Source organism: Sphaeramia orbicularis, unplaced genomic scaffold (assembly GCF_902148855.1).
Source record: "Sphaeramia orbicularis unplaced genomic scaffold, fSphaOr1.1, whole genome shotgun sequence".
NCBI lineage: Eukaryota > Metazoa > Chordata > Actinopteri > Kurtiformes > Apogonidae > Sphaeramia > Sphaeramia orbicularis.
Window position 1 is genome coordinate 256,352 of NW_021941558.1, and position 17,500 is coordinate 273,851.

The 17,500-nt window shown below is 41.9% G+C and overlaps 1 long non-coding RNA gene across 1 annotated transcript in view; it reads right to left on the reverse strand.

The window, feature by feature from the left end:
- LOC115416092 (uncharacterized) overlaps nucleotides 1-14,376 on the reverse strand; it is a 16,128-nt gene extending 1,752 nt beyond the window's left edge. The window contains exons 1-2 of the long non-coding RNA XR_003934919.1: nucleotides 14,224-14,376; nucleotides 12,526-12,528 (exon numbers count right to left, since the gene is read on the reverse strand). This is a non-coding gene — a long non-coding RNA (uncharacterized LOC115416092). The remainder of the gene's footprint in view (nucleotides 1-12,525; nucleotides 12,529-14,223) is intronic.
- Nucleotides 14,377-17,500: the final 3,124 nt, after the last annotated feature.

The window sequence follows — 17,500 nt, forward strand, 5'->3', positions numbered from 1 at the left end:
TCCCCCCCCCCCCCCCCCCCCCCCCCCCCCGCTCTTTCACACTCAGTCTGGTAAATCCCCACCTGGACCCCCATCACACTAAACCAGTTCTGACACCGCCTGTGGACCAGACCACAGTCACATGACGCCGTCGTGAGTCTGAGCCTGAAGTCACAGTTTGGACGACCAGCCTGCAACTGGACCGGACCGGACTGGACCGGACCGGACCGGACTGGACCGGACCGGGCTGGACCGGACCGGACTGGATCAGACAGACTCCACTGCTGATAACACAACCTGTTCCATCCACTGAAAAGAGCTGGAGGACAGAGCTGGGACAGACGCAGAGGACACAGGCTTACACTGACAGACAGGTGTTAGCCCCACCCCCAGCCCCACCCCGAAAGGAAGCCAAGGGCTGGAGTTTTTGGTTTGTTTGTTTGTTTGTTTACACTCTAGCTGCAGAATCTATTGGTTGAATTCAGACCTAACTGGGTTTATAGTTTACCAGTGACCCAGAATGGATGTGGTTACGTTTTGGTCAAAGTTCAAATATTTGAGGAATGTTTTAATCTTTTTTCTTCCATTTCCTTATAATGGGTGAAATTTCAAATGTCTATAAAAATGAAAATTTTGTTTCAATTTCCTTCCAACTTGGCACAAATACAGAGGCAGGGGCGCTGTTACCAACTGTGGGCCCCATGAAAGTTACATGGGGGGGGTTGAAAATGAAACTGAAAGTGAACGTACTTCCACATTCTTGGGTTCTGCTCCTGTTCTTCAGTGGATCGGACATGAAATGTTCCCACTGTCTAACCTGGATCCACTGGACCCCCTCTGCTCTACAGCCCCCCCACAAATGCTGGGCCCCATGAATTTGTCATGCCTCTCCTCTTCCTCTCCTCCTCCTCTCTTTCCACACCTCCCCTTCCTCTCCTCTTCCTCTCCTCTCCTCTCCTCCTCTCTTTTCACACCTCCTCTTCCTCTCCTCTTCCTCTCTTTCCACACCTCCTCTCATCAGCTGTCCACCCTCTCATCACTTCATTCTCTCTGTGCATCTGTCATCATCTGTCAGCTCAAATACTCAAACCAGCCGCTCTGTCCTCATGGTGTCTTCACTTTTAACTCCTTTCATTTCACTGATTCACCTCCTTTAAACCTCTGTCTGTCCTGTCCTCTCCTGTCTTCTTCTTCTCCTTCTTCTGTCCTCCTGTCTCCTCTCAGTTCTCACCTCCCTCTGTTCCCTTCTGTTCAGTTCTAACAGCTCATATTTTCTGGGTTGTGACCTACATTTGAACAGCTGACATGTTCAGTTCTGCTCCAGCGCTGGGACTCCTTCTGTTCTGGACCTTCTACTGTCAGTGTATTAATTCTATCAGTCAACTGTATTTCCACAGGCTCAGCACAGACACTTGAAGGCATCACTTTTATGAGAGCATTGCATTCTTGTTTTATTGGCTCTTTCTGTGAAAAACAGCTGGTCTGAAAGAACAGTGTGAATGTGCAGAAAAACGACAGACTGAAATCTGAGTGTGACAGAAGTCAGAGCCCACAGACACTCAGTCGTGTTTATGTGAACAGGGTCTGCTTTGATTTGACATCATTTGTCTGGGTTTGCTTTTACACTGTCAGACCGGATCAGCTGAGTTGACTTAAAAAATCTGAGGAAACCAGCTGCCTTAAAAAATGTCAGTAGTGAGTACTGAAACCTGGAGTGTATTAAACTGAAATGCTTGATTTGAATGGAATTACTGTTTTTATTATTTGTCAGTTGCTTTGTATAATCATTAGACTGAATATCATCAGTTCACTGGACTCAATTCCAAGTTGATTTAAATTAAAATCTTTTACACTATAAATGGCTTTGTATAATTAATTAACTTATTATCTTGTAGTGTGGAGGAAAGTTAAACAGGAAATTAACTCACTGTAATTTTCCAGTACAGGAAGTACTTTTAATTTGGCAAAGCATTCAGATTTGCATTAAATAAGTATTATTATTATTCCTATGTGATCAGTAAATGCATGGTTGTTCCTGTGGCTGGGACTCCTGCTGCAGCTGGACAAAAATACAAACCCAAAAAGGCCAAAAACACTGACACACACACACATTCAGTCCAAATGAACACTAACAGCACAACCCACTGAACCCTGCACAGAAAAACTACACATTTACAACTACAGCAACAACACCCACAATGCACTGCACAGAGAAAAAAACGGGGTAAAACTAAAACTGAGGGATTTAAATCCATTCAACTGAAACTGTTTTTGTTCTTTACACTCTGTCTACAAATGAGTAAAAAAAACCGAACATTTTATAGGAAGGGAATCAAACTGAAATCATTGAAGTCCATTGGAATTAAAGTATTTTAGTCAAAACAAAGTCCAGGTTTACAGTGTATTTGACATCACTTGTCTGTATTTGCTGTTATTTGACATCACTTGCTGCTGCTGTGAACAAACGGCTCCTCTGAGATAAGACAGATTCCCTTCACTAAAGCTCACACATGTAACGTTTAAAGCCATGCAAACTGTGACTAATTCCTGACTCATGTTGAGTCTCCCAGGAGAAGGTGTGCAGCTGTGTGTGGTAAACATACCTGTGTACAGGATGAACGTTCAGCTGCTGTGACAGTAGGAACCACTGCAGCAGTCTGAAGTCAGAGCAGACGGAGGCCCACTGCAGCTGAGCTGACCTACTGAAGCACAGCCGCTACAGGAACAAACAGCAGCCATCTGAGGAGGAAACCACACATGCACAGTACATACAACTGAGCATCCACAGCACAGTGTACGTGTGCGCAACAGTCCCATCACAGGTCCTGATGTAGGAGGTAAATGAACTTAACATATTCTCATCTAAGTTCAACCTGGGGACCTGACCGAAGTTATCATCATTAACGAAAACGAACGGAATGACCAAAACTAAAATTAAAAAAACATTTTCGTTAATTTAAATAAATAAAAACTCAAACCAGTGTTCAGAACTCAGAGCTCCTCCTTCAGCCTGAACTGTGTGCATGTGTGGATCCACTCTGTCTGTTTAAATCCAACAGTTTCCAGGTTGTTCCATACACACAAACTGTTGAATCTGGTCCCAGTCATGTGTCTGTCCAATTAGATTCAATTCACATCAATATTAGTTGAGTTCTAATTTTAAATGTGTGGGAAATGGGATTTTCAGTGTTCAGTGTAAATGTCCACAGAGTCCACATTCCACAGTGGATGTGGACAATTTAGTTCCACATACAAGAGACTGTTCTAAGCTACAGGTGGATCCAACTGGAGGAGAATCGGAGTCGTTTGGAATTTTGGAAAATGTCTCAATGATGACAGATGGAAAACTGTAGATGTTGTGACCTTGCTGTGACCTTGAACTTTGTCCTACTGGGACCAAAATGGACTGGGTTGGTCCCAGGGCCTAGGCCTATCTGTGGGGAAGATCTGGGAAAGATGGGTGGAAGAGTTTTACACTGAAGATGAACAAACAAACAAACAAACAAACACAAAGCAAAGTGATTACCTCCACCTCCTGATGGAGGTAATTAAAAGAAAAAACCATAACTAACTGAAACTGTATTGTGTGTTTACTAAACTAACTAAAACAGATACAAATTCTGGATCAGATTCCCTTGGTTTTGGTCTTTGTCAATGTCAGATTGATGTTCAGTGGATTTCTTTGTCTCTCTCAGTTTTCTGTGCTGTCTCCATACGACACTTTTTGCTCCGTCACTTGTGTTCACTTGTGGTTTCCAGTCGTCTTCTGGTCCCCACTCTACCTGGAAACATGGAGACTAAAGCAGCAGAGTCCTGTCTGGGACTGATTTGAATAGGAGCACAGAGAAGAAGAGAAAAGAGACCACTGAACTACAACTGAACTACAACTGAACTACAACTAAACTACAACTGAACTACAACTGAACTACAACTGAACTACAACTAAACTACAACTAAACTACAACTGAACTACAACTAAACTACAACTAAACTACAACTAAACTACAACTGAACTACAACTGAACTACAACTGAACTACAACTAAACTACAACTGAACTACAACTGAACTACAACTGAACTACAACTGAACTACAGCTGAACTACAGCTGAACTACAACTGAACTACAACTAAACTACAACTGAACTACAACTGAACTACAGCTGAACTACAGCTGAACTACAACTGAACTACAACTAAACTACAACTGAACTACAACTAAACTACAGCTGAACTACAACTGAACTACAGCTGAACTACAACTGAACTACAGCTGAACTACAACTAAACTACAACTGAACTAAAACTAAACTACAACTAAACTAAAACTGAACTAAAACTGAACTACAACTGAACTACAACTAAACTACAACTAAACTAAAACTGAACTACAACTGAACTACAACTAAACTACGACTAAGCATTTAGAACAAAAAAGAAAACTAACTAAAACTATCAAACCTGCTCTAAAAACAAATTAAAATGAACTGAAATAGAGAAAAAAAAAGTCCAAACTAAATAAAAGTAAACTAGAATGAAAAATCCAAAACCTTTAGAACCTTGATCTAAACCAGTCCAGCTGAACCCAGAAGAACCTCCAACAGTTTGTGGCCTTAAGCGCACACATATAAAAAAAAACACCACTAGATGGCAGTATTTCTACATCAGCTGTCTTTGATAAGCAGCAGTTCAATAGAATATTCGTCTAAACCAGGGGTCAGCAACCCTGGTCCTAGAGAGCCACTATCCTGCATGTTTTAGATGTTTCCCTCTTCCAGCACACCTGATGGTCATTATCAGGCTTCTGCAGAGCTTGATGGTAGGCTTATCATTTGAACCAGGTGTGTTGGAAGAGGGATCCATCTAAAACATGCAGGATAGTGGCTCTCTAGGACCAGGGTTGCTGACCCCTGGTCTAAACACACAGGTGTCACACATGTGGCCCAAAGGATGAATTTCTGAAATACAAACATTACACTGAAGAAATTATCAATCAGTGGTGTCAAAATAATTTAAATTCAGGTTCCACATACAGACCAGTTAGACGTTAGCTGGGTCAGACCAGTAAAATATTATTATAATAAACCTATAAATAATGACAACTGCAGATTTGATCTTTGTTTTACACCAGGGTTCTAAACGGCTGTTCTTTCAGGTTCCACATTCAGTCTGATCTGATCTGCAGTGGACCCAACCAGGAAAAGAAGAACAGAAGAACCCAGAAATAACGACAACTGCACATTTATGTCTGTGTTTGAGTGAGGAAAAAACCCATTACATTGCGAAAACACTTACTTTTATAAATGATCCAAACAAAAAGATGTGAATAACCTGAAAAAACGGAAATTTCCTCAGAAAAATTTTGAACAATTTTCTCAGTCTTCTTCCTCCACTTCTCATTAGTCCATGTGCATTCTGGATCAGATCTCCAAAGACACTAAACACTGAGGAACAGGAAGAAAAGAGTTCAAACTGGACTGAATTTAATACAGACATTTCAGGTTGGACACATTTGTTCAGGTTAGTCACATTTTATTGGTACAGGAGAGTTTGGAAATGGAAAGATTTTCACAATTTAATGTGACTGTAATATTATTATTTTTCCATCAAACCCAGTAGTAAATCTGCAGTGGTTCTTCTGTGTGGGTTCTTCTGCTGTTCTTATTGGACTGTAGATCAGATTGGTCTGGATGTGGAACCCACACTAACATGAGTTCCACAGCCTGGACTGTGGAGTTTATACACTGTGTAAATTCATCCCAGGGGTGGGACTGGAACCTTTGGGGGGACGCAGGTTTGACAGCCCTGGTTTAGTGTAAAAAACTAAAATTGCATGATAATGTTTATATTGTGACGGCCCCGCACCTTCCGGGCACTAGGGGCACTGTCAGTTTTCTTTTACAGACGGCGATGGCATAATTGGTAACACCTGTGGCGGTCCAGGCGTGACTATATAAGCAGCTCGTCCATGATGATCATTGGCTCTCTGGTTCTCGGGCTCTCTGGTTGTCTCTCTCTGGTCCGGCCTGGTCTACACGCTCTCTGTCTGGTCTGGTCTCGGTGCTGCTGGCTGTCTGGTCTGGTCCTGCTCTGCCCTGCTTTGCTCCTCCTGGCTGGCGTTTCTGCAGCATTCCGTGTTTTTGTTATTATTAATTTATTTAATAAATCTTTGTTACTTTTTCACCACCTCCGTCTCCATTCTGGTCACCACCTCAGAGCCGGGTTGTGACAAGATTAACAAACAAAAAATAGGAACAAGCTGAAATGTCTTACTAGAAGTAAATGGAATTATACCAATACTCTGCCTGTTATTTAATGTTTTATGTATTTGTAATGGAGGTTGTAATGCACATGTGTAAATGATAAACTGATCAACTGAAGCAGAATATTATTAAAATTGTCCTTGTTTTTCCAAAGCTATTTCAAGTTGTTCATGTTATTCATTGTTTTAAAGTTCATTACAAATAAAACTGGATTGGATATTTTCTGTGCTGGTCTTTTACTTGTGGTTTTAAAGTATTTTTACTGAACATCCACCAGAGGGAGTGTGATGTCAACAAAGCAAACAAACAATACAAGTCAGAATATCATTTTTATGTGTGGTTCCTGTTTGATCAGAAGTGTTTTTAAATGTTATTGTAAAGTTCATACAATCATTTATTCCTTCATATATCAGAGAACAGCCACTGTGTCCACGTTAAAGGTTTTCAGTTGTCATTGGATCCACAGTCAGAGTGACTGGAAAAAACAAAGCACGAGTGAGACACACACATGTTCACAACAGGCAGAGAAAACACACACAAGGAAAGACAAAGAAAAGACAATGAAAAGAAAAAAACACACACAAGGAAAGACAAAGAAAAGACAATGAAAAGAAAAAAACACACACACACAAGGAAAGACAAAGAAATGAGACTAAAGGACAGACACAACATGAACACAGTCAGAGGCAGATAGAGAGGACGGAAGAGGAGAGACAGGTGTAGATGAGACACACACACACACACACAGACACACACACACAGACACACACACACACACAGACACAGACACACACACACAGACAGACACAGACAGACAGACACACAGACAGACACACACACACACACACACACACACACACACACACACAGACACACACACAGACAGACAGACACACACAGACAGACACACACAGACAGACACACACACAGACAGACAGACAGACAGACACACACACACACACACACACACACACAGACAGACAGACACACACACACACACACAGACAGACACACACACACACAGACACACACACACAGACAGACACACACACAGACAGACAGACAGACACACACACACACACACACACACACACACAGACAGACAGACACACACACACACAGACAGACACACACACACACACACACAGACTCAGTTCAGTGTAGTCACATGACCTGTGCTGACTCACACTTCTGTCAAACTTCAAACCAACAGAACTGACCCCATGTGGAACACAGTACATCTGACTGACACTGGGTTTTCATCCACCTCATATGGAGTTTACAGAAATAGATGGAACCCCTTCAGTATATATTAATTCAAGTCAGTTCTCCATGGCTCTGCTCCTCCTCAGTTCTCCTCAGTTCTCCTCAGTTCTCCATGGCTCTGCTCCTCCTCAGTTCTCCTCAGTTCTCCTCAGTTCTCCATGGCTCTGCTCCTCCTCAGTTCTCCTCAGTTCTCCATGGCTCTGCTCCTCCTCAGTTCTCCTCAGTTCTCCGTGGCTCTGCTCCTCCTCAGTTCTCCTCGGTTCTCCATGGCTCTGCTCCTCCTCAGTTCTCCTCAGTTCTCCTCAGTTCTCCGTGGCTCTGCTCCTCCTCAGTTCTCCTCAGTTCTCCATGGCTCTGCTCCTCCTCAGTTCTCCTCAGTTCTCCGTGGCTCTGCTCCTCCTCAGTTCTCCTCAGTTCTCCATGGCTCTGCTCCTCCTCAGTTCTCCTCAGTTCTCCGTGGCTCTGCTCCTCCTCAGTTCTCCTCAGTTCTTCTCAGTTCTCCTCAGTTCTCCATGGCTCTGCTCCTCCTCAGTTCTCCTCAGTTCTCCTCAGTTCTCCATGGCTCTGCTCCTCCTCAGTTCTCCTCAGTTCTCCTCAGTTCTCCATGGCTCTGCTCCTCCTCAGTTCTCCTCAGTTCTCCGTGGCTCTGCTCCTCCTCAGTTCTCCTCAGTTCTCCATGGCTCTGCTCCTCCTCAGTTCTCCTCAGTTCTCCATGGCTCTGCTCCTCCTCAGTTCTCCTCAGTTCTCCATAGCTCTGCTCCTCCTCAGTTCTCCATGGGTCTCATAAAAGCTTGTGTTGCCCACCTCCACTCCACTCGTCTATGGAACGTTGTCTGGTGGTCTCCAAACCTTGCACAGACAGTCCAGGCTCTGTTCATGGGTGGTTCCACGGTGGTGGAACGTTCTACCAGCTCTACCAGAACAGAGGCGTCCCTGCCTGTGTCCCAGAAGCTCCTGCAGACCCAGCTCTGCACAGAACACCTCCAGTTCCAGCACTGTCACACATTCCAGTTTAAATGTATGATCCTGTCTATTCTGTTGTCTTTACTTGGTATTTTTATGTCACTGTTTTTAAGTGTACAGCTGCTTTTATGTCTCTTTTTAATTTATTCTTGTATTTTAGTCTATTATTTTGCTTTTTATTCTTCTGCACAACAGGGTTTTAATTGTACAGCTGTTTTATGTTTTGAACCTATTCTTGTATTTTTCTTTCATTTTTGGGTTTTTCTGCTGTAGGTCGCTTTGGAAAAAGCATCTGCCAAATGCAGAAATGTAAATGTAAATATATAATGACACTAAATGTGGTTAAATTGTGGTTTTCATTCTAGTTTCTCCATATCTGCTGTCTGTTTGGAGGGTTAGTCCTCCAGCCATGCCCACCTCTTCTTCATGTGTCCCAGTAGTGTCCATATATAAACCCCCTGTGTGTCCGCAGCCCCTCCCCTTTTACATATTGCCTCTGGAAACAGGTCAGTGTCCATAATGTCACATCCTCTGCATTTGTACATTTATTTGCTAATATTTTTTATTATTTATGTCATCCATGTTTATTCAGTTGTATTTTTTTGGATACTGAACTGTTTTATTTCTTCTCTTCAGAATCAGAATCAGTTTTATTGTCCAAGTATGTGAACACATACAAGGAATTTGCCTTCAGTTTTTTCAGTGCTCACAACATACAGTTCCAACATGAATCCAGAACAACATGTGGACCTGGACACAACACAGACCAACAGTCCACTGGAGACAGACACAACAATGGGTTCAGATCTACAGTGGATTTATAACGTGATATGACCAGAGTGTAAACTGGAGTTTATATACAGTGAGTGGATGTGTCTATCAAAAATATATGTTTATGTCTTTATTATCTACAGTGGGTTTTATATTGTAATATGTATGGAAAGTGCAAATCTGAGTATTTATACAGTGAGTAGATATGTACAGGAATACAGTCTGTAAGAAAAAAAAAAAAAAAAAAAAAAAAAAAATATATATATATATATATATATATATATATATATATATATATATATACAGTACAGGCCAAAAGTTTGGACACACCTTCTCATTCTTTGCATTTTCTTTATTTTCATGACTATTTTCATTGTAGATTCTCACTGAAGGCATCAAAACTATGAATGAACACATGTGGAATTATGTACTTAACAAAAAAGTGTGAAATAACTGAAAACATCTCTTATATTCTAGTTTCTTCAAAGTAGCCACCCTTAGCTCTGATGACTGCCTTGCACACCCTTGGCATTCTCTTGATGAGCTTCCAGAGGTAGTCACCTGAAATGGTTTCCTAACAGTCTTGAAGGTAGTCACCCCCCCCCCCCCCCCCGCCCCCCGTGCCAGTATCAACACGTCCTGAAAATTTTATCAAAAATCCTTCCATAACTTTTGGAGTTATCTTGGTAACAGACAAACAAACCCCTGTGGTAATAAAATCCACTGAGCAGGAATGAAGAATAAAGTTGTGTCGTTGGTCAAATGCTATTGGGGGGGGGGGTGTTGGTCAGTCTTCAACTTTGTTCAGTTCTTTCTGGGGGATGAGTTCAGTTCAGTTCAGTTCAGTTCAGTTCAGTGTGTTTGTGTGTGTGAAACAGACAAAACAGGGAAAACAGATGAATGGGGTCCAGTTCAGGGCAGTTTAGGTTAAAGTGAACGTACCTGTCTGTAGGTGGAGGTGACCTCTGACCTGGAGACAGAGCAGGAACTGGTCCAGCTGATCCTGGGTCCTGGGTCCACACCAGTCCATTTTCACATTCCTCCTTTAAGGCTCCATTCAGTTTAATTTCTTGCTTTTCTTTTCAGTCTTTCTTCTCCTGTCGTTCTGTCCTCGGTTTGACTTTTCCTCCTCTTGTTCTTATTCTTCTTCTTAGTCTTGTTTTTGTTCTTGTTTTTGTTCTTATGGTCTTATGGTGGTTGGTAAGTCATCTTATTGGAGCATTACTGCCACCGACTGGAGTGGAGTGTGAACAGAGACTTGGCAGAAAAAAACACCAAACCCCCTCCTATAACATCAGTACCCTTTCAGTGCTCTATTATGTATTTATGTGTGTATCCAACTTGACCCCCATGAAGCCCCTGCAAAGACAAATCTGTATGTTTCAGTGTCTTTAACGCTGTAAATAATTTCCCTCGCTGCTCTGATTATGCCCTACACTCCAATAATACATGTTTGACAGATCCGACCTGACATTGGCTGCATAACCCTGTTGGCTGTTTTCCTGTTAAATGTACAGACTGTAGCCCAGTGTGTCCGATCTGAAGTCCAGTTATGGCTCTGGCCTTTGTCTCCCTCCTCTAAACAGGTGGCTCCGATTTCTAACCTGCCCCTCCCCCTCCTCAACTCTGATGTCATTTCCTGATCTCCTGCTTCCTGCTACAAAACAAACAAACAAACAAACAAAAACACAAACAAACAAACCAAACCAAAAATAATACCATGTGACTGCCCTTTGATGGGCGGGGTAAAAAAAAAAAAAAAAAGAATAAGTGTGAGGCTGAAATCACAGTGTTTTTTTTTCTACTCAGGTGAGTTGATTATGAAGGTGTAAGGTTTTTATGTGATGTTATTATTTTTGTTAAATTCACCGTTTGTGGATCCAGGGTTCAGACTAAACTGTGACAGTTCTGACTTTGTTCAGATGATTTAAACAGATCTGTGACACGTCCACTGACGACACAAACTGGACAGAAAATACAGGTGATGAGTGGATTTACTGCTTTCTGTCGAAAAACAGAGCTAAGCTAACAGAGCTAAGCTAATAGGGCTAAGCTAACAGAGCTAAGCTAACGGAGCTAAGCAAACTGAGCTAAGCTAACAGAGCTATCCTAAACAAGTTATAATGTAAACTATCAGCTGATGCTGCATGTGAAGATGATAAACACAGAATAAGCTGAGGGAGTTTTAGTTTAAATAAGAACACTAGACATTAGATTCTAACTGTGTGTAAACAGTGACGTGTATGTTTAATTCAGTCAGTCGTACAGTCTGTGGATACTTAGTGTTGATTTCAGAGTAAACATGAGTCCTGTCAGTGTGTGTGGTAACACTTGTGTTATATTATTACCAGATAATCAGGAGTGTGGGCTTTATTTCCCTACTGTTTCTCAGAAGTTCTAAATCAAAGGTGATAAAGGGATCATAAATGCAGCCGACTAACAACCACTTATCAGTGTGTGTTTTATGGTCTGGATGTTAACGGGAACTGAATGACCTGGACGTTACAGTAAGTGTGTCCTGGTTTCCTTCTCTCAAACAGCTGATCCTGTAAACCTGCTGTGTTCCTAAAAGCACCAGCAGAGGGCGCTGGCTTTTAATCCACCACACATTCCACTGGGGTTCATTCCAACACCAGTCAAACCACCACCCACTGCCTGAAGCCACCACACATACTGGTATTTTACTGCACCAGACCCAGTCTGTGTATGTGACTGTTGGTCATGTGACTGTTGTCATGTGACTGCGACAGCTCTTTGTACACATTGTGTTTTGTGCAGAGGTTAAACACACATTTGGAACAGTCCACTGTTCTAATTCCACTGACATGTTTGAACTGGTTCCCTTCAGCCTCTAGTTCAAACTGCTGTAAATAAATATCAGACTGGGATCTTACCTGTCATTATCTGAATCTAGTAACAAAACAAACAGTATCAGATTAAAAGAACCGTAAAGGATCAAGTATCTGACCTGCACACTGTTGAATTAAGCACTCTACTCTGCCTTGAATTATATCTTTAGCCCTTTGACCCTTGAACAGGCCTCATCAGATGTGGATGTTCAGAGGTCAAGTACTAAACATGGAAACATTACTATTTACTGCAGCAGTGATTCACCAGTAAAACCATGCAGACCACAGGTGTCAAACATGCGGCCCAGGGCCAAAACCGGCCCGCAGGATGAATTTACAAAGTGCAAATTAAGGCTTCGAACTCAAAAATAATATCATAATAACCTATAAATAATGGCAACACCATTTTTGTCTCTTTGATTTAGTGCAGAAAACAAACTAGAAAAGCACTCGGAGAGCACAGACCTCCACCAAGGAAGAACACAGGGCCCACCGTTGTTCTTGTTGTTGTTGTTGTTGTCAGTTGTTTGGTGCTGTTTGTTACTTCCTCCTCCCTGACTACTGTTGGTGACCTTTGACCTCACAGTTGTGGGTTCCACAGGTGACATGAATGCATCAGATATGGGTTCTGTGGGTCATGTGGGTCATGTGGGTCATGTGGATCATATGGGTCATGTGGGTCATGTGGGTCATGTGGGTCATATGGGTCATGTGGATCATATGGGTCATGTGGGTCATATGGGTCATGTGGGTCACGTGGGTCATGTGGGTCATATGGGTCATGTAGGTCAAATGGGTCATGTGGGTCATATGGGTCATGTGGGTCATATGGGTCATGTGGGTCACGTGGGTCATGTGGGTCATATGGGTCATGTAGGTCAAATGGGTCATGTGGGTCATATGGGTCATGTGGGTCATATGGGTCATGTGGGTCATATGGGTCATTGGGTCATGTGGGTCATGTGGGTCATGTGGGTCATATGGGTCATATGGGTCATGTGGGTCATATGGGTCATATGGGTCATGTGGGTCATATGGGTCATATGGGTCATGTGGGTCATATGGGTCATGTGGGTCATGTGGGTCATGTGGGTCATATGGGTCATGTGGGTCATGTGGGTCATATGGGTCATGTGGGTCATGTGGGTCATGTGGGTCATATGGGTCATGTGGGTCATATGGGTCATATGGGTCATGTGGGTCATATGGGTCATATGGGTCATATGGGTCATGTGGGTCATATGGGTCATGTGGGTCAGTGGTTGTTGCCAAACCCTGTACATGTGAGTTGGTCTCCTGGTGGACACCGTCCCTGTTCTCAGACACATTCCTGCCTTAAACCCTGGCTTTGACAGAACTAAGTGTTGTGAAATGACCCAGGGCAGGTCGACTCAGCAGACACACACACACACACACACACACACACACACACTAACTCTGACTGGGTCGGTGTTATTATTCCAGATGGGACTGCTGTGGTTTGTGAAGCTTCGACACAAACACCTGCGCTGACACTGCTGCTGTTTCTGATAAACAAACATTCAGGAACAGCTCTGGATGGTCTCCACCTACAACACAGGAGGACTCTGGTCACCACCTGGAAAACATCTGACAGTTCAGTAAACTGCATGAAATCCAAAGGATTTGATTCAGTCAGTGATACAAAGACCTCCGCTCTCATCAGTATCGTTTCCTGCTGCTTTCATATTAAGGGAAAATGAGAAGTTCTTGTATATGTGCTGATGTAGTTTGAAAGCTGGGACAAAGACAGACGGTCCAGCAGAGGACAAATAAATATGTAACATGTTCGATTATGCAGATGTACTTTATATGAACGCATCGTCCAAATGTCTTCCAGTGGGTGACACAGTTCATCCTTCTTCTGTGAGGTTTATGACTAATTCTAAAGCCGTGACATGTGACCGTCAGCTGTGTTCAGCAGTGGGTCGGCCTGTCCTGGGACACCTTTATTCCCAAGCACATACCTGGATTATTACCTCCTGTATCTGTAGTTTAATAACTAGAAGAAGTGTGGATTCTTATCGTCTACGATCAGATGATCAGCTGTTCCTCTTTGTGCCGTTCACCCGTACAGAACTGGGTCGAAGCTCATGTGTCCACTCTGCTCCTCACACACTGGAAACGGACTGAACTGATCTCCTTAAATGCTTTTAAATCCAAACTCAAAGTGCTGCAGACTAACTCAATGACCTGCACTTGTTTCTCATAGTTTGTCTTGTCCTGTAAATATTTGAAGGCTGTAACTGTGTGTTATATTTCATGCTGCCTCTTGGAAAAGAGGCTCCTAATCTCAATGGGATCTTTTTTTTCCTGGTTAAATAAAGGTTGAATAAATAAAAAAAAAATACATTTTTTTCCAGATGATTATGTACTATATATAGTGTGCAGCACATAACTCACAACAGTCATTACTGGGTCTTATTTTTGTGTGTAATCATGTTTTGTATTTTTTTTTAAGGATCAAACCCTGATCATCTGGTGAACACATTCTGAAGCTCCACCCCCCACAGAAAGTTGAAACAATGAGCGCTTAGCAATTAGCAAAATAAAAAAAAAATGAAAAAGAGGAAAAAAATAAACAATAAGCACTTAGCAATTAGCAAAATTTAAAAAATAAATAAAAATAAAAAATAAAATAAAAAAAATAAACAATGAGCACTTTATCATGACTTTAACACCAAATCACCACTCATCCCCACCTGGATAACTGTGGGTACTGGACATATTTTATTTCTTTTGTTATTTCTGTTTTTAATATCATTGTTATTTATTTAATGTTATTTATTTATTTTTGCTGTTGCTGTGTTTTCACATGTAGAATTTGTGTGAATGCTCTGTGCCTCCTGTTCATATTCCTGCTGGTTTTGGGTATACATGTATATATATATTTACACGTCTATGTTTCTGTCTAAGTCGGGGTGTGGACTTCTGTTTAGAAGGACAGTATACAGTATAATTCTTTTGAAGAAAAGGGTTCTGTGATGGCGCACCAGTTAGGAGCAGTGGTCTGATGTCCCTAACCATGGAACTCAGTCTCGTTTCATGTACTTTGTTCTTTCAAATGACAATAAAGGTAGTTCAGAGTGTGATTCTGCTTCACACTGTGGGATGCATCCATGTTCTGCTGGTGAAAATGTGTAAACAAAATTATTATTATTTGTAAAAAAAAAGAAAGTTGAAAGGACAATGCATCAGGTTTCCTTTAGTAAACACATGTATACAAGTGCACACACACACACACACACACACACACACACACATATATATATATATATATATATATATATATATATATATATATATATATATATATATATATATATATCTCGAGGCCCAAAATGGAATCTGGCTCGATTCAGAATCGGGCCGGCCCAGAATGGAATTCTATTCTAGGCCGGCCCAGAATGGAATCCTGCTGCTATAATGTTATTTTTATACCATGTTTAATGCAAATGATCCATAATTCCATAATTTGTCATCATTTTACATTTTCAGTCTTACATACCTTGTGTAACTCTTGTCAGTTTCAGTCCATTTCACTGTACCATATATTGGTGGGAGTACCACTAGGTTCTATTTGTAAATAAAGTGTATTATAGTTTACAATTAAAATGTTGTTTGTTTCATTTTTTTTCACATATTTGTAAATTCCATGTATTGATTTTTGTAATAATTTAGATCATTTGCATTAAACATGGTATAAAAATAACATTATAGCAGCAGGATTCCATTCTGGGCCGGCCTAGAATAGAATTCCATTCTGGGCCGGCCCGATTCTGAATGGGGCCAGATTCCGTTTTGGGCCTCGACACACACACACATATGCACACACACTCATTCAGCTGAAAGTAGCTCTCAGATGCAGGAAGTGCGCTGCATCCTGCAGATAACAACAAGATGCACAACAGTGAGGTCCCAGCAGGAGTTCTACAGGAAATACTGGAGGTGCATCTGAGAAGGAGGGGCTGGAACGTCCAGGCAGGTTTAACACAACACATCTATGAACAGGAGGTGGATTAGGATTATTATAATTTCAAAAAACGGAGTAAAAATGACAAATGTTACGCCACGTTAATCCTGTCCAACAAAAGCACAGTTCACTTTAAGGGGATCCCACACACAGAGCTCTACCTGACATTACACCGCAGGCAAAAGCCAAAGAAGACTGAAAACACAACAGGTGGTATCAGCTGTGACTGTCCTGGAGTGTTTGATGGCAGCAGATGTTTACCAGAACCTACGATGGGATGGAAACGGGTTAGAGTCTGAGGAATCACCCAGATCCAGTACAAGACCACAACACGTTTTAAAACGGTATTAGAAAGAAAAGCGATGCAGCAGATGAAACTGGAGGACCACGGGCCAGACCAGATGTGGGTCCCACTCCAGGTGTCAAAGGTTGTTCATGGTTTTTGAACAGGTCCACATGTGGGTCTGATAACCCTCCTGCAGTCAGCGCTACATGACTGTTTTCTACTGGTAAAGCCACCCACCCCACTGACAAAAGGCACTTTTCACACTGGTGCCCGTCTTAGTATTGGCCTGGTTCAGGACCTGTTTCAGTGTTCTATCTGAACATGTTTGGTGTCCTTTTAAAGGGGACACTCTGGGCTTTCATTCCAGCTCTGTTCTGAATACTTTTGATAAGGACAGCGGACACTGGAGCTCTTCAAACTTTTAGTCACACTATTTTTCCTACCATTTTCACCTAAATCATCTCTTTTCTTTTCGTCCTGTGGCATCAGGAAGCATCAGAGATACGAACCACCAACACTGCAGGACTGGCCTGACTGAGGATTCAGGAAATGTAGAATGTACCCAGATGATCTCACTGTGGGGGGGGGGGGGGGGGTTCAGCCGTATATCAGGCAGACAGGATGTTGTCATTTTTAAGGGAAGAGCACTAATGCCCTGGAGGACACAAAGATTCTGAAAACAATGTTTGTATGAATCTTCCAGTTCGTATAAAATCTGGAGTTTCTGTGACATTCATGGAGGGAGCAGGTCCACCAGGTCCACCAGGTCCACCAGGTCCACCAGGTCCACCAGGTCCACCAGGTCCACATTTCATACAAACAGCTGTTTTGGGTCAGTTTGTCCATTTCTATCTGGTGGTAACTTTCCTTTTTGTTATTAGACCAAACAAAATCAATCCATTTTTTAAATTTTGTTTATCTGTTTTAACCCTGAAAAAATGCCTTGAAATTCAATTTTAATTCTTCTATTTTACAATGAAAACCAAATAAGCACCAGTTTTTATTCTGTTTCTGAAAAGAAAATCCAATGACCATCAGAAACACTGACCAAAATGCCATTTGTCACTTTTTCATGGTCATCAGATATGACCATATTTGGACGTTCAGAGGATTTGTAGTTACCGTGGAAACAC